Source organism: Trichechus manatus, unplaced genomic scaffold (genome assembly GCF_000243295.1).
Source record: "Trichechus manatus latirostris isolate Lorelei unplaced genomic scaffold, TriManLat1.0 scaffold00144, whole genome shotgun sequence".
NCBI classification, from domain to species: Eukaryota; Metazoa; Chordata; class Mammalia; order Sirenia; family Trichechidae; genus Trichechus; species Trichechus manatus.
The window spans coordinates 2,943,712-2,949,490 of NW_004444080.1; the positions used below are offsets into that span (position 1 = coordinate 2,943,712).

At 43.0% G+C, this 5,779-nt stretch overlaps 1 long non-coding RNA gene across 1 annotated transcript in view; it reads left to right on the forward strand.

The window, feature by feature from the left end:
• The window catches only part of LOC111822252 (uncharacterized), a 36,056-nt gene that overhangs the window by 6,774 nt on the left and 23,503 nt on the right, over positions 1-5,779 (forward strand). The window lies entirely within an intron of this gene.

Here is a 5,779-nt window from a genome sequence, read left to right on the forward strand (position 1 = left end):
CTCACTAATTCTGACTTCCGTTGCCTCAATTCTGCTCCTATGACTTTCTATTGAGTTGTCTAATTCTGAAATTTTATTGTTAACCTTCTGGATTTCTGATTGCTGTCTCTCTATGGATTCTTGCAGCCCATTAAATTTGTCATTATGCTCTTGAATAACCTTCTTAATTCCCTTAATTCCTGTCTGTGTGGTCCTTATCTTGGTCTGCGTTTTGTCTGATCTCCTTCCTGACCTCTTGAAGAGTTCTGTATATTAATCTTTTGTATTCTGCCTCCGGTAATTCCAACAAATTCTCTTCCTCCAAAAAATTTCTTTATTCTTTATTTTGAGAGCTTGCTGAAGCCATCATGGTCTGCCTTTTTAAGTGACTTGATATTGACTGTTGTCTCTGAGCCATCAATAAGTTATTATATTTATTTATTTTATTTTTGTTTACTGTGTCCTAGCTTCTTGTTTTGTTTTGTTTCGATATGCCCAAATAGGCAGCTCGTGTAAGCTGGTTTGATTATTGACGACTTTGTAGCTCTAACGTCCTGTCACCAGGTTGTTTGTTCTATTACTAATATATGAGCCCAGGAATCCTTTTACTTTTCCTGTATGGATTCATCTCAGGTGTCCAGGTAGCTGATCACCAAGTGTGTGGTGTAGGCTCTCACCTACATTCCTAAACAGGCATGGGTAATTGGTGTAGCACAGGTATCTGGCTGTAGTAGGGGGTTACTTGCTGAGCAAGGCAGGGTGCTGACGGCTTCCCCTGAGTGTCTGGGAGGAAAGCATCTCCATGTTCCCTAGGGCATGTAGGTGTGTGGGTTTTGCAGCCAGATTATGAGCACCCAACGCTGTTGGCTGTAAGGGCTGGGTGCACCACTTATTCTTGGGCCCCAGTCACAGGTGGCTATGTGCTGTGGGTGGAGCCACCAGTCCTCAGGCCCCTGGTTTGTGTAAGTGAGGACCCTGCTTAATGGGCAGAGCAATGTCAAATGTCGTCAACCTGCCACTTCACAGCTAAAACAGTTGAAGTTAGACTTCAGGTATATACCCTGTTGTACTGTGGTAATGAAGGCCTGCCCTGTTGAAATGGGCCCGCACAGGTCTATACAGTGGTGAAAGGCACTCAAAGTCCGTGGACTTCTTATGCTTGTGCCTAGGCAAGGGAGCTGTGCCTAGCCTGAGTTCCTGGCTTAGGGGAGCTGGTGTATTATTTTTTCCCTGTTTGTTAATTGTTCCCTCTCCAAGCCTGGGAGAATGGCTCAGGGCACTTGACAGGTCCAACTTCCAGCCAGGGGACTCGGCAATCACTGAAGCCGTCCTGGACCCGGTGCAGAGCAAGGAGTAGGGAGATAAATGGGAGAGAGCTTTTTCCCAAAGGGAGATGTTTTTTGATCTGTGCAGTAGGCCAGATGCAAGTACTTATCTTTTGCCAGTTGAGGGCTGCTTTTCACTTGTTCTGGATGCCCGAGTAGACTCTATGCCGCTGGGTCTCTCCCAATGTGGAAAACACCTCCCGAGCGCCACTGATTACCTCATCGCATGCTCGAGCTGATCCAGCCTGAAGGGCTCCAGCTCTCACTGAGTCAGGTCTGGCAATTCCTTGCTGCTTCCAAACCATCTCTCCCTCCCCCTGCCACTCAGTCTGATTCCTCAACTTTGCCTTTGATATTCAGGGCTCCTAGATTGTCATATATAATCGAGTCACTTGTTTTTTCCAGTCTTTGCTGTAAGAGGGACCACAGAAAGTGTCTGACTACTCCACCATCTTGGCCCCATCTCCTAACCATATGTAAATATGCATCTCAAATATCACTTCCAAGATGCTTCTCCTGACCTCTGTAGACTGCATTAAGTGCCTTTCTTCAGAACATCTTTGATACCCTCTGCATTGCTCTATCTTAATTCCACATCTCAGGTCTGTATTCTTCAAATTGTGAGCTTTTCTAGTACAGTGACTATGTTGTAATCATCTGTGTTCCCAATATCTGGAGTAATTGCTAGCTGATAGCAGGTGCCTACTAACTGTTCTCTCAAAAACAAACAAACAAAACCCAGATAAATAACTAGATTCCAATCCTGGATGGGTTGATATGTAACTGACCAATTACCAAAATCAAGTCAGACATTTTTAAAAAGAAAGCTTATTTGGCCAATACCTAAAGATTCTGATTTATTGGGGCTGGCGTAGGGCCTGGGTTTGGAGATCATGGATGAAAAATTGCCTTTAATATTTTTGACTGTATTAAAAGTAACATGTTTTACTTTTATTGCAGTCTATGAAAACCAACATTGGTGTTGTTTCTTCTTTTTTTGTTATTTTGAGATTCAGGTTATGACAAAACATCTGGATAAAAAATGTATGTATTTATGTAATCTATTTTTTTTTTTTTTTGACAAAGCTTTGTTGGAAGACCAAAACTGATTATATTAAGAAGTTATTCTGTCAGAAATACTGTGAATCTGGTGTTTCAATGAAAATAATTGGTAAAATCAAAACTTTTTTTTAAGGTATACCAGACAAGAGCTAATACATATAACTCATATATGTGCTTCTTGAGATTATCAAATTCCTACCAAGAGATACATATCTGAAGAGATCATTTTCTCAATTGTTATTTATTTGCTTTGTCATTTCAGAGTGATATATGGGGTTGAATAGTTCCATATATCTCATATCAATCTCAGCTATTCATAGAAAAGGAGACTGTCCTTCACCAGGATAGCTGGAGACATTATCCTCCCACATATGCTTCATTAGACAATTTTTTCATTCATGGAGTCTAGCAAATGTTTGCTTCCTTCGTTGTTTATTCAAAGTTATTGAATATTGTAATTTCTTTCCATTAATCAGCGTTATACCCATATGCATGCAGTATGAACAATGGAAAGGAGTAATGAGGCGTGATGTTTACTCTGATGCTTTTGGTGGGAATGTTCATCTTCAGAAGAAATGAACTGAGACCTAAAGCATTCTCCCAAGTAGCACCTATTATGCATTCCACTGAATTTGCTTTTAGTTTCTTCTTCCTTAGGAGAGAGGGTTCCCTCGCCCCTTTGGTCAATCGAGTATGGCACAAGGGTAATGACAAGTCTAATAGATGCTGTAACACACTAGTTTTAATACATAATATAATTGAGTCAGAATATAGGGGCTATGTTGAAGGAGTCCCTGGTGCTTTAACAGCTGAAATTATGATTAGAAAGATCCAGATAATGCTGACTTCTATTACATTAAGTCACAGTATTATACAATTTCCTTGCTGCAGCATATCCATTCGTCTCTTTTGAATTATGCAGTGCTGTCTTAAATGGTTTAATATTACTTTGGAATCAAATTAAAAAAAAAACTGCTGAAAGAATTTGACATTTTTGGTAAAACAGAAACAAACTCATTTTTTAGTCATGTTTTCAACAGATGATTTCTTCCCGTTGCTTTCATAGGAAAGAGCCTTTCAGTAGCACCCCTACCCCACCAATGGCAGACCTTCCTGGCCAGTTGAAATGAGACGGTGGGGGGAAACAGTTCAATGCCCTGTACATGGAAAGATCATTACCCTAATTGCAGTGTGGTATTTGGAAGCTGTATTTGCACTTTTCACATTGTCAAGGGTACAAGGTGAGAAAACACTTTATGGATGGTAGTGAAGGGTGGGAGGTACTCTTAAAGTAATGAATGCCTCATAACTCAGACCTAGTGAGGTATGAGTGAAATATGTTGTTTTCTTCCTTTGTGAATAAAGATCATCAATTACTGCTGTGAACTCAGACACTTTTATTTGAGATTTAAAGCCACCCAATGTAATACTCTAAAACTGTTAGTTTCACCTTTCCTTTATTGGATTATTTATAATTTCTCTTTAAAGGACATTCACCATAACTGCATGTCTAATAAATAGCAAAAATGATTTTTGATGATGTTGGTAATACATTACTAATAGTATTAAGAGTTACTATTTATTGAGCAGATCTTTGTCAGACATTTTACATATAACAAACTTTGATCTTCAAATGATAAAGTTGAAAGAGTTTAAGAAACTTACTATATGAACAAGAGCCAACAAGTGGCAAAACCAGGATTTGAACTCTGGTTTTTTTCCAAAGCCACTATGCTTCATAAGCTCTCTAGTGAATCTCTAAGAAAGGGCTATATGTTACAGTGAAAAACAAAAGATAATTCCCAAAGAATTCTGGAGGAATTGAGTTGTTTACTCTGACCCCAAATGTAAGCATCAAATGTATTGGTAACACAAGGACTTACTGTTGTTCCAGGGCCTTAACCATGCAGACAGGGTAATATAATGTTGGACAAATAAAAAGTACCTTATTTAATAAGAAAAAAAAATTCACGCTAAACTAAACAAAGTGGATAGAATCTCTGTAGTTAGTTTACATAATGTGCCACATATGTTTAAGAAATAACAGAAAAATAAATCAAAAAGACCAGCATAGAAGGTTCCGACAAGATGGCGCTGTAGGCAGAAGCACCACGCTGTCCCTCTACAGCAAAAATCCGAAAAACTAAGCCAAACAGAGAATGCAACATACCCGAAACCCTAGAACATCAAATGAAGAGATAAAGAACTCAGCCAAGCACCAAATGGAGTGAGAATACTGAAATAGAATGGAGAGCAAGGACAGATTCGTGCAGAGGTCCCCTACCAGCTAATGCAGTGAGGATCCACCATCTTGGACTCCTATCGGAGACCAGCAAACGGGGGTACGAGAAAGCAGCCTCACGGAGCATCCAGTGGGAGACAAAACAGCCGGTAATTTGCGGTGTGCGCTTTCCCACCCCCCACCCCTCTTCGCCCGGGCTCAGGCTCCTCTGCTTCCCGTGACCACAGTCTCTTGACCGGGAAGCACCGGCTGCTTGGATTCCACACACCCAAGCGGGCGGCTCTCTGGGCGCCATTTGTTGGCTGCTGGTGTTGCTTTTCTTTTTTTTCCCTGCGTCTTTTGATTTCTTGCTTGCCTCTCGCTGCCCCCTCCTCCTTTTGCTTGAGTGCCTGGCTCGGAGCTCCATCTTTGCTTCTTCCTGAGGGGCTGTGGGGCTCCATTCGAGTGTACAGCTGCTTCCCGGTCTGGGCTGCCACGCTGGTGGGATCCCGGGGCTGTTGTTCTTTTGTTCCTCTGCTTCCCGCGGCCATGGTCTCTTGACCAGGAGGCACCAGCTGCTTGGATTCCACACACCCAAGCAGGCGGCTCTCCGGGTGCCATTTGTTGGCTGCTGGTGTTGCTTTTTTTTTTGCTTCTATTGATTTCTTGCTTGCCTCTCGCCGCCCCCTCCTCCTTTTGCTCGAGTGCCTGGCTTGGAGCTCCATCTTTGCTTCTTCCTGAGGGGCTGCGGGGCTCCATTCAAGTGTGCAGCTGGTTCCCGGTCCGGGCTGCCATGCTGGTGGGATCCCGGGGCTTTTGTTCGTTTGTTCCTCTGCTTCCTGCGGCCACGGTCTCTTGACCGGGAGGTGCCGCTGCTTGGATTCCACACACCCAAGCGGGCAGCTCTCTGGCTGCCATTTGTTTGCTGCTAGTGTTGCTTTTTTTTCCTGCTTCTTTTGATTTCTCACTTGCCTCTCGCTGCCTCCCCCTCGTTTCGCTCGAGTGCCTGGCTCCGTGCACCATCTTTGCTTTGTCCTGAGGGGCTGCGGAGCTCCATTCGAGTGTGGAGCTGCTTCCCGGTCTGGGCTACCGTGCTGGTGGGATCCTGGAGCTTTTCTTCGTTTTGAATTGTTTGTCTGTTTTCTTTTCCTTTTCTTGACTTGGGAGCCATTTCTGGCCAGGCGGGAGCTGC